The sequence below is a fragment of the Natrix helvetica genome (genome assembly GCF_964273705.1).
Source record: "Natrix helvetica genome assembly, chromosome: 3".
In the NCBI taxonomy this organism is placed as follows: Eukaryota; Metazoa; Chordata; class Lepidosauria; order Squamata; family Natricidae; genus Natrix; species Natrix helvetica.
The window spans coordinates 143875484-143895382 of NC_138549.1; the positions used below are offsets into that span (position 1 = coordinate 143875484).

General features: G+C 41.5%; 1 protein-coding gene across 2 annotated transcripts in view; it reads left to right on the forward strand.

Moving 5' to 3' along the window:
- Nucleotides 1-19899, forward strand: part of ASIP (agouti signaling protein) — a 53174-nt gene that overhangs the window by 16898 nt on the left and 16377 nt on the right. Inside the window, exon 1 of one of the 2 annotated variants that reach the window (XM_081949100.1) lies at nt 14977-15042. The exons of the other annotated variant lie outside the window; for it this stretch is intronic. The gene's annotated coding sequence lies outside the window, so the exon portion shown is untranslated. Of the gene's footprint in view, nt 1-14976; nt 15043-19899 lie in introns of those variants that run through there. 2 annotated transcript variants of the gene reach the window in all.

Here is a 19899-nt window from a genome sequence, read left to right on the forward strand (position 1 = left end):
CCTCTCCCAAAAAGGGACTCGGGGCGGTGTACAGTCAATACAATAAAACCAATCATAATAATTAAATACATTTAAGCTACATTTAAAATACATTTGGAGGGGGAGATAGGCTGTACTAAGAAATAAATACCTAAAAACATCACAATTAAAACCCCAAACCCTAAAATAAAATAAATCCCTGGGAGGTAAAGCTAAGAGAGTGCCAGGCCAGCTGATTGAAATAGGTGAGTCTTTAACTTTTGCCGGAAGGAACGGAGGTCGGTGGTAGTTCGAATGTCTGGGGGGAGGTCATTCCAGAGGGTTGGGCCCATCACAGAGAAGGATCTACTCCTAGGTGTCGCCCGCTGGCATTGCCTAGCAGACGGCACCAGGAGGAGCCCCTCCCTGTGTGAGCGGATAGGTCGCAGGGACGTATGTGGTAGGATGCGATCCTGCAGATAACTAGGTCCTCTGCCATGGAGCGCTTTAAAGATGGTGATCAATACCTTGAAACGCACCCGAAAGGCCACAGGTAGCCAGTGCAGCTCGCGCAGGAGAGGTGTTACGTGGGAGTAACGTGTACGTCCCATAATAACCCGCGCGGCTGCGTTCTGAACTAGCTGCAGTCTCCGGATGCGTCCCAAGGGAAGCCCCATGTAGAGGGCATTGCAGTAGTCCAGGCGAGACGTCACCAGCGCATGAGTGACCGTACGCAGGGCACTCCGGTCCAGTAGGGGGCGCAATTGGCGCACCAGGCGAACCTGGTGGAACGCCCCCCTTGCCACGGCTGCCACATGGTCCTCCATTGACAGCCGGGCATCAAGGAGGACGCCCAAATTGCGCGCCCGCTCCACAGGGGACAATTGTTCGCCCCCTATGGCCAGCGATGGAGTCAGCTGGCTGAACCGAGGTGCCGGTAACCACAGCCACTCGGTCTTGGAGGGGTTGAGTTTGAGTCTGTTGTCCCCCATCCAGACCCCGACGGCTTCCAAACACCGGGACATCACTTCGACAGCCTCGTTGGGGTGGTTTGGGGTTGAAATATACAGCTGAGTATCATCAGCGTAGAGATGGTACTCAACCCCAAAACCACGGATGATCTCACCCAGCGGCTTCACATATGCGTTGAACAGAAGTGGCGAGAGGACCGACCCCTGTGGCACCCCACAAGTGAGTGGCCTCAGGGACGACCTCTGCCCCCCTGTCAACACACATTGCTTCCGGTCGGAGAGGTAGGAGCCGAACCACCGCAAAACGGTGCCTCCGACTCCCATCCCCTCCAACCGGCGCAATAGGATACCATGGTCGATGGTATCAAAAGCCGCCGAGAGGTCTAATAGGACCAGGATAGAGGAACAACCCCTATCTCTGGCCCTCCAGAGTCAAACTCCTCCCAGAATGGTCTCTCAAGACTCGCTGTTGGCGGCTCGTCTGGTCCACTGACGGAGGTCCACCCGCTCCGGATCTGATCGATTTTGTCCTGAAGATATTCCCCAAACTCCTCTGCTCTACCCTGTAAGGGTGTCTCCCGCGCCCCCTGCGATAAAAGGGAGCGAGTCACTCTAAACAGGGCGGCAGGGCGGTTATCCGCGGACGCAATAAGAGCAGCACAGTGTCTACGTTTGGCCGCTCTTATTGCCACAAGGTAAGTCCGCAAATAGGCTCTTACCTGTGTTCGGTCAGATTCGGAGCGTGAGGACCTCCACCTGCTCTCTAGACGTCTCCTGTGGCGCTTCATCACCCTAAGCTCCTCAGTAAACCAAGGAGCCCGGGTGGGTCGATGCCGCAGGAGAGGTCGCAAAGGCGCAACCCGGTCCAAGGCCCCAGTCGTCGCCCTATTCCAGGCAGTCACTAGGTCCTCGGAGCGGGAGCGGGACAAGGCTACAGGAATTGGCCCAAGCTCCGTCTGGAATCTATCAGATTCCATCAGGTGCCTGGGGCGGTACCAGTTTATAGAGTCTGGTTCCGCCTCCTCGCGGTGGGGGATAGCGCCAGGGAAGTCCAGCCGGAGGGATGAGTGGTCTGACCATGACAGGGGCGTGATGACTAAATCCCCTATTCCCGGATCACTCGTCCACTGTTCAGATACAAAAATGAGGTCCAGTGTGTGGCCCCCTTCGTGAGTGGGGCCCTGCACTAATTGGGTCAGGTCCATGGCCGTCATGGAAGCCATGAACTCCCGAGCCACCTCGGAAGCCGCTCCCGTTGACGGCAAGTTGAAGTCCCCCATGACCAAAAGTCTGGGAGTCTCAACTGCCGTCGCTGAGATTAGCTCGAGGAGCTCGGGCAGGGCTGCTGATGCATAGCGAGGAGCCAAGTATACAATCAGCAAGCCCCACTGCCTCCCTGGGCCCCAGTTCACACCAAGGGACTCACACCCGGGTATCTGAGGGACAGTGAACTCCCTCGGCTCTAAACATTCCCGCATAACCACCGCCACCCCTCCACCCTTACCCAGGGCCCGAGGCTGATGGAATGCACGGAAACCCGGTGGGCACATTTCCACGAGGGGTAAACCACCCTCGTGGCCCAACCAGGTCTCTGTTATCCCTGCAAGGTCTAGCTCCCCCTCTGAGATCAACTCATTAATGAGGGGGGCCTTGTTGGTGACAGACCTTGCGTTGCAAAGCATCAGCCGCAGGCCCTGGCTCTGTAGGACCTGTCCACCTAGACTGCAGGGGTTGGTACAAGCGACCGGGCGTAACCAACAGCCGCGGTCTCCCAACCGACCTTGGGATCTTATCCTGTCCTCGCATCCCCTCCTCCCCGCGACCGTTGTAATAGGACAACCCTCTGCTTTAGTGACCTTTATATTCCCCCCCTCCACCGCATCCCCGTCCTTCCTGGACTCACCTGTCTGTCCGGCTCTGGCCCTCCTCCCGGTCTGATTAACCCTCCCCCCCACCCTGGGACCCCCTAAAAAAGATAAAAAACATTTTACTAAAAATCCCCTTAGCTTCCGGTTCCTGCACCTCTCGGGGTCCACGAACCCGTCATCAAGGCGGGCCCTTGAGAGAGCCAAGGGCCATGCCTGCGAGAGAGGGGCTTCTCGCAGGTGGAGCAGGTCTAACCTCGAGTAAATTGTTGAATGTTAAAAGTCCCCATAGGGTAAGGGTGCAGATAAAACATAGATAACAGTTAATAGCCGGTAGGGCTAGAGTCTCAATGGAGGACCAAGAGTTTTAATGTCCAGATGTTAATTTGGTGATGTCCAGATGGTAATGTCCAGATGGTAATTTGGAAGAAGAGGGGGGGGAAGGGGGGAAGGTATTTAAGTGTCCCAAAAGATGGAGAGAGACAAAGATGGTAAAAGAGAGGGAGATGATTCAGATGGTCCCAGATGGATATATGTTCCTTAATGGGTGGGGGGGGGGGCATTCTTGGTCTGGTTATTTTAGCCTAGGCAGCTAATCAGGCCTGTCCATAGCCCCCAGCCGTTGTTTCAGGTCACTAGTGGTCTCGAAGGCTCCCAGCCGCCCCCAGCCATTGTTTCAGGTCTTCATTCACTTCCCAGCCAAAACGGGAAGGAACAGCAAGATAACATGAGGAAGTCCCTGGCTGCGGCTCCTTCTACTCCTCCATCGCCGCAGCCGTCTCCCATTGCTTCTTCCCTGCTCACCTCTCTGGTGCCTCTCCCATGTCTTTAAAAAGAATGTCTTTAATGCCTCTCCGGCGCTCCGATGTTCCATTGTTCCTCCCTGTGCCCACGGTGCCATAGATGACCCTCCGGTGCCTCCGAAGGCGCTCCGGTGGCTCTCCGGTGGCTCTCCGGTGGTTCTCGCCCCTTCCTCTTTGTTTTTTCGGCATTTTCCGGCTGTCTCCAGTCTGCCGGCGCCAGCGCCGTCAGCGCAGCCGCATCGTCGCCATAATTACGCGAGCCTCTCCCAGCCGCTTGCCGCTTACAGCCCTCCATTCCTTCTTGCCCGATCTTCACCGACCACCGACCACCCTAGCAGGCCAAAACAAGCCCAAAACAAGCCAGGGTGGTCGGGCTATCAGCTCTCAGCCCCTCCGGTGCCATTGGGCCGGCTGCAATCCCTACCCAGTCGGGAGCTCCATAGTTCTCTTGGGAGCTCAGGAGGCGACCGCCATTGTTGGGAAGCTCCTCCTCCTCCTATCTCTGTATATATTATGGCAGAGAGTTTCTATGCTTTTCATCACAGCATTATGATGTCATAAAGAATAGGGTAGTCCAGTGATGGCGAACCTTTTTCGCCTCGGGTGCCAAAAGCACATACGTGCGCACTATCACACGAACTCGAGTGCCCACCCACATAACTTAATGTCCCCCCTCACCTGTGTGGACCGTGCATTTTTGCACAAGGCTTCCTCGCCACTCCCTGCTCTGGCTGCTTCCCCTTGGATAACACCCAGTGAGGGGAGAAGTTGCTCTGCCACTAACGGGCAGAGATTGGGGTGGGGGTGGGGGGATGCTCAAGTGTGCTCCTGTGTCAAAAAACCTTCCCTTATCATTCTCCTGTGTAAAGATTGGGGCCTTTTTACAATGGCAGGTGTGAGTCCAGTTGCTAAATTCTCCCCTTCTATTAAAGAGGATCCTGGGCACTACAGTCAATAGACAAATGAGGAAGGGAACTGCTGGCACAGGGGAAAGAAAAGCAGCAAGGAAATAAGGAAAAGCAGCTTTTTTCTCTCAAGGTGGCTGCTCTGTTTCCCCCACTCCCCGGTGCTAGCACAGAGGATCCTGCCTGGTTCCTGCAATCCAAAGGGAAATGAGGAAGAGAGCAATCTGCATGAAGGAAAGACAAGCAACAAGGAAATAAGGAAAAGCAGCTTTTTCCCCCTCAAGGTGGCTGCTCTGTTGCCCTTTTCTCCATTTCAGCACCACTCCATGGAGCCTGCCCCACCCCCCATCGCCCAGGTCCTCGCTTCTCCCAAGCATTTCTTTGCCTATTTAATTTCCCCTCCGTAGCATTTTTCCATCGTGTTTCTTGCCGTTTTGGACAGGAAAACAAAGTTTGTGGGACTAAAAAAACCTCCTTTCAATCAATCAATTCCAACTTTGCGAGATCTTTCCCCCCCCCCCCCAAGTTGTAATTGATTGAAGTTTTGTTTTAGTCCCACAAACCTTGTTTCTCTGCACACGATGGCAAGAAACACGATGGAGCTGGAAATCAGGTAGGCAAAGAAATGTTTGGGAGAAGCGAGGACCTGGGCGATGGTGGGTGGGGCAACCTCGATGCCATATCACTGAAATGGAGAAAAGGGCAACAGAGCAGCCACGTTGAGTGAAAGAAGCCTCTTTTCTTCTTTCCTTACTACTTGTCTTTCCCCCCTGCTGGTAGCTCTCCTCATTTCCCTGTGGATTCAAGCGATCGGGCAGGATCCTTTTTAGTAGCAGGGGAGGAGGGGGGAACAGAGCAGCCAGCACGAGTGAAAGAAGCCTCTTTCCTTGCCGCTTGTCTTTCCCCCTTCCCCCTGCTGGCAACTCTCCTCATTTCCCTGTGGATTCAAGCGATTGGGCAGGATCCTTTTTAGTAGCAGGGGAGGAGGGGGGAACAGAGCAGCCAGCACGAGTGAAAGAAGCCTCTTGCCGCTTGTCCTTTCCCCCGTTCCGGCAGCTCTCTCATTTCTGGTTTGCATTGGGCTGTTTTTCGCCCTTTGGAGGCTTCAGGGAATCCTCCGGAGATTTTTTAAAAAACTATCGAAAATCAGCTGGCCAGCGGGCGCATGCGCACGAGCTGACAGGGCAATGCCTCGCGTGCCCTCAGAAATGGCTCTGCGTGCCGCCTGTGGCACGCGTGCCATAGGTTCACCATCACGGGGGTAGTCTCTTCTATGTTACTGGTGAAGTTTTCAACTGTGGGTGGTTTATACTATGATTACTTGAATCCTCTAGGAAATCAACCTTTATAGATATGGACACACCAGATCATTAAACTGCGGATACAGGAAGGAGTAGAAACTATGTAGTTTCTATGTAGATAAACCAAACATGGAGAATAGAAAGAAAGATTTGGAAATCTTAGTGCAGAAAGGTGAATCCCAAAGATACTTTTTCAAGAGGCAACTGGACTTTCTGGTTTTCCTTTGAAGATGTTTCACTTCTCATCCAAAAAGTTTCTTCAGCTCTGACTGGATAGTGGGGTATGGAAGGATTTATATTCCTTTCAGATATCTGCTCATTCTTCCAGAGAGTTGTTGAGGCCACCTGGAGGTTTATCTGTGTCATCAGGATCACCTGAGTGGTGCAAATGGGTGTGGAACCTTCTTGGAACTGTTGAAAGGACTGTGTTGTAGATTGGAGATAGATGATGTCTGTCTCCAATCTGTTGAGAGAGAGCTGTTCAATTTTGACATAGATGAACTCTTCGACCCTTCTTTCAAATCAGCAGTCTTCTCTGTCCAAAATGTGGAGTTTGCTGTCTTCAAAAGAGTAGCCTTTATCTTTTAAATGCAGATGGACTGCTGAATCTAGTCCTGATGGATTTGTTCGCCTGTGTTGTGCCATGTGTTTATGAAGAGGTTGCTTTATTTTCCCAATGTACAGATCTGCACATGGCTCACTGTACTGTAAGGCATATAACACATTGCTCAGTTTGTGTCTGAATGTTTAACCTTTGGAGTGGACAAGCTTCTGCCTTAGTGCATACTTGGGTTTGAAATGTGCACGTATGTTGTGTTGGCTGAAGATCCTCCTGAGCTTTTTCAATATTCCTGCAACATATGGAATGACAACATTGCTTTGTTTATTGTTCTGTTCATTGTCTGTTATGAAGGAGCTCCTGTGTGTGTGTGTGTGTGTGTGTGTGTGTAAGTAATTTATTTGATGAAGGCCCACTTGGGATAGCCACACATTCTGAGGGCTTCCTTGATGTTTTTGTTCTTTTTCTTTCCCATCTTTGCTGCTAAGCAGGCCTTCAGCTCAGTGTTGATGCTCTAATGAGTCCCATTTTGTGCTCCAGTGGATGTTTGGAATCAAAATGTAAATACTGATCTGTGAGAGTAGGTTTTCTGTAAACTTCAATGTTAAGGCTTCTGTCTTCCTTAATTTGTACTGCACAATCCAGGAAGGCTAGATAATTTTCCTTAACATCTTCCCATGTGAATTTGACGTGTCCACCCACAGAATGTATATGTTTGGTGAACATTTCCAATTCCTGTGTTTTGATCTTGACCCAAGTATCATCCACATACCTATACCAGTGAGTGGGTGAAATTCCTGTGAAGGAGTCTACGGCTTAGTTTCTACCTCTTCCCTCTAGAGATTGACCACAATAATGGCTTGCTGAAAGAATACAAATGACTAGAGGTCTGTAAGGAGTACAGGATTTATACAGGATGTTGACTTTGGTTCTCTTTCTTCCATAATGTTCAACTATTTCATACCAATTTATCTTTAAGAAAGAAGTCAACAGAAAATTTGTCTGCATTTTCAGATACATTTTCCAAATATGTGTTCTCTGTACCCATTTTGATATAATATTTATTTATATTTCAGATTTGTTAATCTCCTATCTTCCTTGGAGAGGGGCTCTGGGAAGTTTCCAATATACCTAATAATAAATAATATGTTCATTTTCATGCATTCTTTTCCTTAGATGTGTATGTTTGCATGTTTTCCGTAACTGATTAGTTTATTATGTGCCATCAAGTTGTTTTTGACTCCTAGTACCCATATAGATTTTCCCCATGATGATCTATCCCTACCCTGGTCCTTCAAGTCTCCCAATAGTACATTCATTCCCACTTGAGTCTTACTGCTGATCATCCTTTTCTCCTCTTTCCTTTCACCTTTTCCCCCTTAATATAGTCATTTTTCTTTCATTGTAAATAGCCTCTGAAAAATCAGGAACACTGCTTTGTATTGCATAGCCACATTCAAGTTTCTACATGTACAAAGTCAGAGTTGAGTACAAAAAGAACAGATATCTTTCTTGTCCCAATTCAGAATAATTTCACCACTATTGAGATTGCTCCTCTGCCCAATTTTTCTGCTGACACAAAACAACCAGCTGTCTGCATTGTCCATTCCTATTCTATTTCTCTGATATCTGTTCTGTTTCCTTATGTTTTTCAGAATTGTGTGTATACCATATTTTTCAGAGTATAAGATGCACCTTTTTCCCTCAAAAAAGAGACTGAATATCTGGGTGCGCCTTATACACTGAATATAGCATTTTTTGCCTCCCAAAACACCACCCCCATCACCAAAATGGCTGTGCATAGCCTTTAGGAGGCTTTCAGAGAGCTCCTGTGAGCTGGGGAGGGCAGAAATGAGCTAAAAACAGTTCATTTTTTGCTCAATTTTGCCCCCCCCCCAGCCTCCAGGAGCACTCTATAAGCTTCCTAAAGGCTTTCCATGCCCTTTTTTTGACAAAAAAACAGGCCATTTTCATGAAAGATGGGCCGTTTTTTTGTTCGTTTTTGCCCCCATCCCTTAGGAGCACTCTACAAGCCTCCTAAAGGCTATTCATGCCTTTTGGGGGGGGAATGGGCCCATTTTCACAAAAAATGGGCCGTTTTGGGGAGGTTTGCAGAGTGCAAAAACTTTTTTTTTAATTTGCCTCTTTAAAACTTTGTTGTGTCTTATACTCCGGTGCATCTTATACTCCGAAAAATATGGTAATTACATTACAGACAAGTTGATTACTTTTGTGCCCCATCAGTATTGTTGGTCACCTTCAACATATCATGAACTAGTAAGAAAATATACTCCTGTAGCATGAATGTGTAAGGTTGACATCATTGTATACGCCAGTAATTTTAGGATTCTGCTTTGACTTCTGTAGCCTGGTTTGACTGCCATTCTTTTCATGTGCTATTTAGTCATCTAAATGTCAGCTAAAATGTGAAATGAAGGCCTACTGGGAAATAGCTCTCAATCATAAATGTGTGTGTGAATTATTTAATTGAATGAGCAACATTAAAGCTATTTGAATCCAAATAGTATAATTAAACACACACAAAGAAATACTAGAGGAAACTAGAGTAACAGAGGGGGAAGAGAAAAATTCTTGTCATAATATAATGAAATACTTCCTTTTAAATAATAATAAATGATAATGAGAATAAGATAAAGATAACAAATGGAGAAGAATATAAGAAAATACAAAATTTGCAATTAGAAATAGAATGACTGGGGCAAAAAAAGCAAGGGTAGCACAGAAGGAGTCTTGAGTGCAATCCCAAAACATCTGGAGCATCATCATCAGCACTAACAAGATCACCATTAATCAATTGCAAAGGTCATCTTTAATTCAGAACAACATCAATACTTATCCCAGGTCCTTGGAAAGGACTCAATATGAGGATAAAAATGCCAAATCTAGTCTAAACATCTGGCTGGCTGTGCAATTGGCCCTAATTTTTAAATAATAAAATACAGGCAAATCAACACTATGTATCAACACTATGTATAGTAGCTATACAAAGAGAGAAAAATATTACAGCAATTAAAATAAACCAACAGGAAAGGAGAAACCAATTAATAATTAAAAGATTCCTATAGTTTCCATATTATATCACTATAAAATTCTTTTTTATTATTAAATCTAGATCACATAAAAATATATTGCCTTATTTTCAGAAGTCATAGGAGTTAAAGACCACTCAAATTTATTATAACACCAATGCAAAAAAGAAATCCTAATGTCCAACCTTTTTAAAGGTTCTTTGAGAAGTACAATAGATATAAATAATTATTTTAATTATTTGATTTCATTTTTCAATTATATGAAATATGTTTTAGATTTCTTAAAGCCTAGAAATCATTGATTTTCAATAGTTGGGTTGGATTCCAATTCTTTGTTCCACAGTTTAAGTATATAACTAACTTTCATTCTCCATTTTAGTACTTTATGAAATGTGATTTTGTTGATTATAGTTCAAGTGTTGCTTCTTTTAAGGACCCCAAGACTGAAGGTACATAAAAAAAGTCTTAAAGTATCCAAGCAATATTGTATATCTTGCTAAGCAAATGTTATAAGCAAAGCATCTTCATAGCCCAATCTTTCCAAATCTTTAAAACAACATTTATAAATCAACTCATATAAAGTATTGATCCTTTAGGAACACGTCCTCAGCATTTTAAACATTTTTTACCGATTTTGCATGTATAAATTCACACTGCCCACAAAAGACATGAAAATTTAATAGTCCTGGGATAATTCCCCCCCCCCCAAGTATTAAAAGTAACACAAGAGGGCAGTGTTGTCTAAAAATCGGGAATAATCTTCACAGGCTACTGGAAGGACTACTTGATAAATTTGATAAATTACTTCATAAATTATAAATCATAACACTCTAAAAGTTAATGAAAAATAAAAAAACATAATTCAGTCTGTATAATATTAATAGCATTAATTACTTGTGAACAAATTGTTAATCCGCATGTGACTAAGCTTAATATTTTTATTGCAGTTGCTGTTACTACTAGGTTTATTGGTCTGCTAAGTCTGTTACTACTATAGTCTTTAGCCCATCACATTTAATCACATTTCAAATTTATGACATGTTAGCTCAGTAAAACTGTACAGTACTATATAATGCAGTCAATATTCCTTCCCTATTATTTTAGATGGTAGAAATTTATCCTGCAGTAGAGGCTCAGTTTAATGCTGTATGTCGGTTTTGATTAATCACGGTGCGCAATAAAAAATACCACAATTGACTGAATTCACATAAGTTCATTTACAGACTGAGAACATATTGCGCATTCTGCAAAATGGTCCCTTCACTGATGAACTGTAAAATGTGCTCTTCGCGAGGCTTAAGACCATTCAGATGGGCCAAAATTCAGCAGGGGGAGCAGTGTTGGGCACTGTGCCCATTTACAGGTGAAACTCGAAAAATTAGAATATCATGCAAAAGTTCATTTATTTCAATAATGCAACTTAAAACGTGAAACTAATATATGAGATAGACTCATTACATGCAAAGCAAGATAGTTCAAGCCGTGATTTGTCATAATTGTGATGATTATGGCTTACAGCTCATGAAACCCCCAAATCCACAATCTCAGATAATCAGAATATTGTGAAAAGGTGCAATATTCTAGGCTCAAAGTGTTCCACTCAAATCAGCTAATTAAGCCATAACACCTGCAAAAGGGTTCCTGAGCCTTTAAATAGTCTCTCAGTCTGGTTCAGTAGGAATCACAATCATGGGAAAGACTGCTGACCTGACAGTTGTGCAGAAAACCATCATTGACACCCTCCATAAGGAGGGAAAGCCTCAAAAGGTAATTGCAAAAGAAGTTGGATGTTCCCAAAGTGCTGTATCAAAGCACATTAATAGAAAGATGTGGAAAGGAATAGTGTGGAAGAAAAAGACACGCAAGCAGCAGGGATGACCTCAGCCTGGAGAGGATTGTCAGGAAAAGGCCATTCAAAAGTGTTGGGGACTTTCTCAAGGAGGCTGGAGTCAGTGCATCAAGAGCCACCACACACAAACGGATCCTGGACATGGGCTTCAAATGTCATATTCCTCTTGTCAAGCCGCTCCTGAACAACAAACAACGTCAGAAGCGTCTTACCTGTGCTAAAGAAGAACAGACCTGGTCTGTTGCTCAGTGATCCAAAGTCCTCTTTTCTGATGTGAGCAACTTTTGCATCTCATTTGGAAATCAAGGACGCAGAGTATGGAGGAAGAATGGAGAGGCACACACTGCAAGATGCTTGAAGTCCAGTGTGAAGTTTCCACAGTCTGTGTTGATTTGGGGAGCCATGTCATCTGCTGCTGTTGGTCCACTGTGCTTCATTATGTCCAGTGTCAACACAACTGTCTACCAGGAGTTTTTAGAGCACTTCATGCTTCCTTCCACAGATGAGCTTTATGGAGATGCTGACTTCATTTTCCAGCAGGACTTAGCACCTGCCCACACTGCCAAAAGCACCAAAACCTGATTCAATGACCATGGGATTACTGTGCTTGATTGGCCAGCAAACTCGCCTGACCTGAACCCCATAGAGAATCTATGGGGCATTGCCAAGAGAAAGATGAGAGACATGAGACCAAACAATGCAGAAGAGCTGAAGGCCACTATTGAAGCATCCTGGTCTTCCATAACACCTCAGCAGTGCCACAGGCTGATAGCTTCCATGCCACACCGCATTGAGGCAGTAATTGCTGAAAAAAGGGGCCCAAACCAAGTACTGAGTACATATGCATGCTTATACTTTTCAGAGGTCCGATATTGTTCTATGTACAATCCTTGTTTTATTGATTGCATGTAATATTCTAATTTTCTGAGATGGTGGATTTGGGGTTTTCATGAGCTGTAAGCCATAATCATCGCAATTATGACAAATCACGGCTTGAACCATCTTGCTTTGCATGTAAGGAGTCTATCTGATATATTAGTTTCACCTTTTAAGTTGCATTACTGAAATAAATGAACTTTTGCATAATATTCTAATTTTTCGAGTTTCACCGGTAATTCCCAACCAGTGTACCAATTAACTTCAGCAATTCAATACAAGTTTCAGAAACAGCAGTAGACAAATAGGTTTTCTACTTGTTCCGTGACATCAAGGATTTTTTTTATTTTATCAATACTAAATCTTATTAAATAAGGAAGAACTATTGCTTACAAAATAAAAATAATTCATAGAAAATATACACCATTAAAGGCTTCTGAGTTTCATAACAAATGCAAAGCCAAGTGAAGAATGGGGAGGCTTGTATGAGGATTGATAGACTTAGAATTGATGCTTAACTACCAAGATATAAAAAGGATTAAACACAAAACTTTAAATTGTACCTGAAAACACAAAATAAAACAAAATAAAGCTTTAAAAAGAAAAACATATATTCACAGATTCATCACAGATCAGATGCACAGTTTAATGTAAAAAATTAAATTATTTTAATTTAAATTAATTTAATTTAATTACCTTCATTAACCAGGACCAACTTATAAATAAGAGATGATATATAAGAAGAAGACATTGTTGTGGTCCACCAGTGACCTGCGGAACTGGCAGCAGAGTTGGACAGTGAGAAGGTTGGGAAGGAACATGGGCCAGTCCTGGAGTCTGGGGAAGGCTCGGACGAGGGTTCTGCATCGGAGGCAGAGAGGGGGCCAAGGCCATCTGGTGATTATTTGCTGCCTTCGGAGTCTGATATCATCGAAGCAGAAGAACAGCAGGAGTCTGTTCAAAGTGTGCGCCTGTGCAGAGCTGCCAGAAGGCAAGAACAATTAAGAAAACAGGGTCAATTAAGGAGTAAGGCTTGGAGATGATTGGCCACTTTCATAAGGCATAAAAGAGGAGCAAACGGGACATGATCTTCTGCAGGAAGTAATTAGTTCATCTGGTCAGTTCAAGCTTTAAAAAGTTCTGTTTGACTCTGACCTTGCTCTGCATTTGGCAATTAGGTCTCTGGCAGCATTTCAAGGGAGATAAGGTGGGTGTTTATCAACATTCTCCTGAAAGATTATGGCAACTCAAACAGACATCTGTCGGAATCTTCACAGACTGTTTTTGAACCCTTGTGGGTTGTGAATGACCGTAAAAAATAAATAAAAGTGTAGTTTTTGGACTAAGATTGTGTTTATGCTTTCTCGGAAAGCCTAGGTCAAAACAGATATCATTTGCAGTATTTTAAGAGAATTTACTAAAATTGTTTATATTTGTTGCGATGAAAGAGGAACTTGTTTCTTTATATCTTCTCTTTTTCTTTACTATATATTGTATTTTCCCCCTATTTTTTCTATTTTCTTTTCTGTGCTTCCTATTTTTTCTTTTTACTCATATATATATATATATATATATATATATATATATATATATATATATATATATATATATATATATATATATATATATATATATATATATATATATATATATATATTGTTTGTATTCACATTTATCTTTTTAATTGTAACATTTTATATAATTGCTTTAAGAGGAATATATTCTGGGTAAGCAATATTTTGCTATGGCTGTTTATGATTCTAGCCTAAATGATTAAACCACATTTTTCCCCAACTCCTGTTTGCTGTTTATTTGGGCATCTTGTAACCTGATGGCAAATTAGAAACAGAACAACTACTTGGAAATGTCATTTAGGAGAAATGCCATGCACCTCCAGCTTTTTATGTCAAATTTTGACAATCAGCAATGGGCTAATTGCAACCAGGGAAACTGAACTGAGGAAGAAAGAGATTTCTAAACCAAAAAAAAGGACTTGGGGCATGAATATCAAAATGTTAGAGTTCTGAAAGATTCCTTTCCATTTAGAAGCATTATATAACCACAAGTGCATATGTTTGTGCAGGAGCGCATACACACACACACACACACACACACACACACGAGGGGCGCAATCTCCTGTTAAAAGGGGTTTTGAGAAAAAGAATGAAGTTCTCTGTTTATTCAAATCCGCCAAATGAAAAATTAAGTGAATAATTATCCCTTCAAAGCATAGTCTGTTGGTTGTTTTTTCCTTCGAAGTATTAACTTGTACAGAAAGTGATAATGTATCTCACAAGACTAGTCCTATCAATACACAGAGAAAAGTGGCTGATCCAAGAAACAGGTTTTGGAACTAGGGGGATCAGCTCTGCCACTTTCTCCAAGTACCCTCAATTAGTCTGCTACAATCAAAATTACCTCATCATGGAGGAAGCAAAATGTAGAGAAATTGGTTTGGGTTCTGCTTGTGGAAGAGATAACAATATAAAAGGGATGCACTCTTGCTCTTTTGTCAACAGGCAAATGTCTTGAGCTGATCTGTACTTAATGATCTGAGCAATGCCTCTCTTTTGAATGTCAGTTCATTAAGTTGCCTTGCATCACCATTTCCTTTCTCTCTATACCTCCTGATTTTCCCCTGCAAAGCAAGTAGAAGATTCTAAAATCATGTAGGACAAATCTTTCCAAATATCATGTGACAGAACCAAAAACTACATAGTAGATACTGGATTTAAGAGATGGGTAACGTATGAGGCGTAGTACCGAACCTCCCACTCCCTCACTGACACTATAAAAAGGGCCACAATCATTTTTAAATCACAACTTGATGCTTAGCTGCCAAAGTGCAAGAAGAAAAAGGAGAAACGGAGCATTCAAGCCATTTAATATCTAACACAGCACAAAGGTAAGTGGAAGCTCTGAGATATTTATGGTAGCCAGATGTCCTTGTGGACATAGAATTTATTTTTACCTTTCAATCTTTAATGACAAATAAAATAAATACTTGCATTCCACTGTTATTACTTTTGAATATATTACTCAAATAAAGGGATGCTAAAATTAGAAATGGCTTGTCTTTTTACCTCAAGTTATACCTTAAAAAATCTTATTATTACAAAAACTAAAAATCATTCATTTTGAATAGATTAAAAAGACACAAATATATAATGCTGGAAATCCACAAAAATTATCAAAAAGCTTTTATAACCATGCAAGATAAGGTTCTTAACCAGGGCAATTTTGATAGCAAAGTTATATTTATTTGGCAAACCTAAAAATTTGCATTGATTTAATTTTCTATTTTATGTAAAACATTCAGAATCAGGAAGTTAGATGGTTTATGAAAGTTAATCTATTATTAAAATAATAGTATTTAGTGCAATTATACATCAAAATATTACTAAATAACTTTCTGAACATTTCCAAATATTGATAATTGCATTTTGCAATTGAAGTGGTTTATGAATATTTGTAAATTTCAACATATAGATACAATTTTTAATTATGAATAAATTATAATTTTCTATAGATAACTTTTCAGAACTTTTCAACTTCATACTGAATTTATTATTGTTTATTTTCAAGGAAAAGAGCATAGCTTGCAGTGTAACATTATAATTCTATACTAACCTGTGTGGAAGTAAATTTCCTCAAATTTAATGGGACTTTTATCCTATTGTATCAGTGGTGGGTTGCAGGTGGTACGCCCTGGTACAGGCGTACTGGAGCCTGCCCGGAGCACCGGGTACCATTCCGGTACAGTGCTCCGGAGGGCCCACCCGCCCGCCCGAGCTCCTTACCTGCCCTTTAAAGCCTTCAGCGCTTCTGCGCATGCACATGGACGTACTGCGCCTGCATAATGCTCCACCGAGCAGCTGGAGTGTCGCAGAGGCTTGCAGAGGCATCGCTGGCAGGTACAACGCATGCTCACGCCATGCACATCCATATGGGCAACTCTGGGTCCGGAATCCGGAACCCACCACTGTACTGTATATGTAGGATATACATAGAACGTGTATAGAGAGAATTGTGCTGCCAAACAGTTAAACAAAAATAATGCATTTATTTGAAAGAAAGGTGATCTGGAATTTAAGATGATTCCACTAAAAAGCGAAAGTAAACAGAATAAATCACAATCCTTAGCAATGTCCACTTTCCCTACCTGAGCAGTCTAGTTTGGCACGGTCTAGTTGAAGCCAATCCAGGAAATTTCCCCTACTCACCAATAAATGTTTTCAGGTGACACAAACTACAAAATTAATGACGGGACCGGTATAATAAATAACTGAAATAAATGAATATTAATTGATAAAATAAATAAATAAATCATGTTTTCATATGACTTCCAAATGAGCCTTACAATTTACTACAGCAATCTTTAAAAGAGCAATCTCTATTGTGACACATCCAAAATAGATAACACATCTGATTATTTATCATCGACTGAATGGCTATTCAAGCGTTGGGTATTCAGTTCTAGAGTTGTTTCCATCTGCAATTAGCAAAGTAATTGAAAATATATCTGTTCTGTAGGGAGAACAAGGCAGGCAGGAACTGAGGCAAGGCAGATTGAAGCTAACACAGCCTTTATTAACAGTTAAATACAGCAAAATGTAAGGCAAACCTCGAACTGGCAAACAGCAACATTTGACAGCTGACAGCCCTTTTATACTAGAGCTGTCAGACGCTGAACCAATAGAATGGCTGCATTCTCCCGCCAGCTGGCTGCTCGCGTCTCAACCAATCAGGGGCCGGCAATGATAGTCAATGGCGTCATAGTCTCGAGGACTTGACAATATCAATGTTGTGTCTGCCAATAGTTTAACAAGTATTTTGGAGGATATAGATACAAGCCTAAATACAAGCACAGTTTTGATTGGGCCTGCTGATTTAAAAGCTCATATGGCAATAGAGGTATTTGAATAATATGTATTATTTTCTTCTTTGCCTACATTTTCTATTTCTTTCGCCTGGACGTGGAAAATTAAATGTGTGCAATATATTTGTATGGTTCAAAAATCACTTATATAATTCAACCTTCTATTTTGAAATGCTTTCATGGGAGCACTGATTTCTTGATGTCTCTTTGAAATTTGGTATGATACAATTTTTTTTAAAAAAACAGTCTTCTCTTTGTTTCTAATTGTTGATAAGCTGCATTGTGAAATTTGAAGAGCTTTACAAAAGCTATAAAATAAGTTTTTATTTGTATGTATTAGTCCAAAAATGTGAAATTAAAATGATATTCAGATGCAAACTTATTTTTGGTGTGTGTTTAAAATGTATGTGGCCAATATATTTTAATTATCCATTTCAAGATATTTCAATGGAATTTATCCAACTTGATCTTCCTTCCAATTATATGTTACGTGGGTATAACTAACTGCGATAAAATCTTAGTCCGAGGCCAACTTCAGTCATTAGATTACTTTGAATGCAAACTTTCTACTAAAGACCTAATGTCTCCTTCTTCAAATAGATAATTTACTTTTTAGGTGACAGAAGGAAGAAACAGTTGACTGGAATATTTGTATTTTAAAAAGATAAAAAAGCAAGATATGATATACTTTGATGTCTCCATGAAATCATTTTTTATTTTACAAAATAATAATTAAGGCCATGTTTTCCCATTCTAAAAAGTAAAGTGAAATTGTTTCTGTCCTTTTTTAAACTATAAACTTTTGATCCCATCTGGTATCCTATTCAGTAACAGAACAACAATCCTAAATTAGAGAATATTTGGGAAATAATAAAAAGGCAGGTTGAAAATATATAAGTAGCTATGGTTTTTTTTCTTTAAATGGTAAATTACTATCTTGCATGCTGAAATTTTAATAAAGGTGAAATTTAACTTTCCACAGAAAGTATGAATTAAGGTAAAATAAAAAAATATATTTTCGTGACATATTAAAGCAACTATGATATATTCTTCCAGTCCCCTGCAGAATAAAAGACGATCAAAATAATAAATTGTGCTGACATTAAAAGCGCAGTAAACTACCTGAATCTCACTTGACTTATTTAATGTGAGGAAAGCTATAGCTACAAATAATTTTTCCATGTGCAGATTTGACAATTTTTTAAAATATGCACCTTCTCTTCCTAATTACAAAGAACATAATTCTCAAAGAAGTAAAATTTCAGAGCCTACAAAAATCTTTCTAATGTTCTAACTATATATTCTGTACGTACCACATAATATTCTCTCGGCCCTGTTATGATTGTTAATATTCAATTATTATTATTTATTAATATGTATTAATTATTATTATAAATATTAATGGACTATTTAATATTTTTACACTATCAATAGAATAGAATACAGAATCTAAGTCCATTCCACTTCCTTGGCAAGTTTTACTTACAATTTCAGACTGAAAACATTTAAGGCCAGGAGAGCATTCATAGGCAACAATGTCTGGGAAAAGCCTTCCGAGCCCCCATAAGCCTCGCGAGGGACGCTGTGCCTGAAATATTTCAGAGAGAGAGTTGTCATCTATTTCTATGGAAAAAGTTAGAGTTTTCCCGTACAATGTTAAATTCAATCTAATTTCAATGTGTCCAATTATAAAATCAGCTAATGGGTGTCAATACAAAACAGCAATAGTACTTAGAATTATATACTGCCTCACAGGCCTCTTTAAGTAGTTTACAGAGTCAGCATATTGCCCGCAACAATTTGGGTCCTCTTTTTACTGACTTCGAAAGGGTGAAAGTCTGATATATGCATGCATGCATGCATACATACATACATACATACATGCATGCATGCATGCATACATACATACATACATATATTGTGTGTGTCTGTGTCTGTGTGTGTGTTTGTGTGTGTGTGTGTGTCTGTCTGTCTGTCTGTGTAGGTACTGTATTTTTCAGAATATAAGACACCAGAATATAAGATGCACCAAAATTTTGAAGAGGCAAATTTTAAAAAAAGTTTTTATATTGTGCAGACCTCCCAAAAACGTCCAATTTTTCATGAAAACATGCCCATTTTTTTAAAGGGCATGCATAGCCTTTAGGAGGCTTAAAGAGTGTTCCTGGGGGCTTTTTCGCTCATTCCTGCCCTCCTTAGCCCCCAGGAGCACTCTGCAAGGCTCCTAAAGGTTATGTACGGCCATTTGGGTGAAGGGGCAGGATTTCAGGAGGCAAAAAATGCTGTATTCAGTATATAAGATGCACCCAGATTTTCAACCTCTCGGGGGGGGGGGGGGAAGGTGCATCTTATACTCTGAAAAATGTGGTATATGTATATGCATATGTGCATGTATATGTATATTGACTGAAAAGGAGATTGTTGGATCACCCTCAAAATAATAATCTTTAATATAGGGGAGGGTTTCTCTGCAAAACACAGGAGGCTCCCCACAGTTTCTCTTTGGTGCATATGCTCTCACTGTACATAAGAAGACAAGATACGTTTGTCAAGAATCATAAGATACAGCACATAATGATAGTCATGGGGTACAAATAAGCAATCAGGAAACAATATCAATATAAATCATAAGGATACAAGCAACAAAATTACAATCCTGCAGTCCCCTCGGGGAGAGGGGGCGGTTTATAAATCTAATAAATGAAATGAGTCATAAGTGGAAGGAGATGGGTGATAGGAACGATGAGAAGACTGATAGTAATGCAGCCTTAATGAATAGTTTGACAGTGGTGAGGGAATTATTTGTTTAATAGAGTGATGGCATTCGAGGAAAAACAGTTCTTGTGTCTAGTTGTCTTGGTGTGTAGTGCTCTATAGCATCGT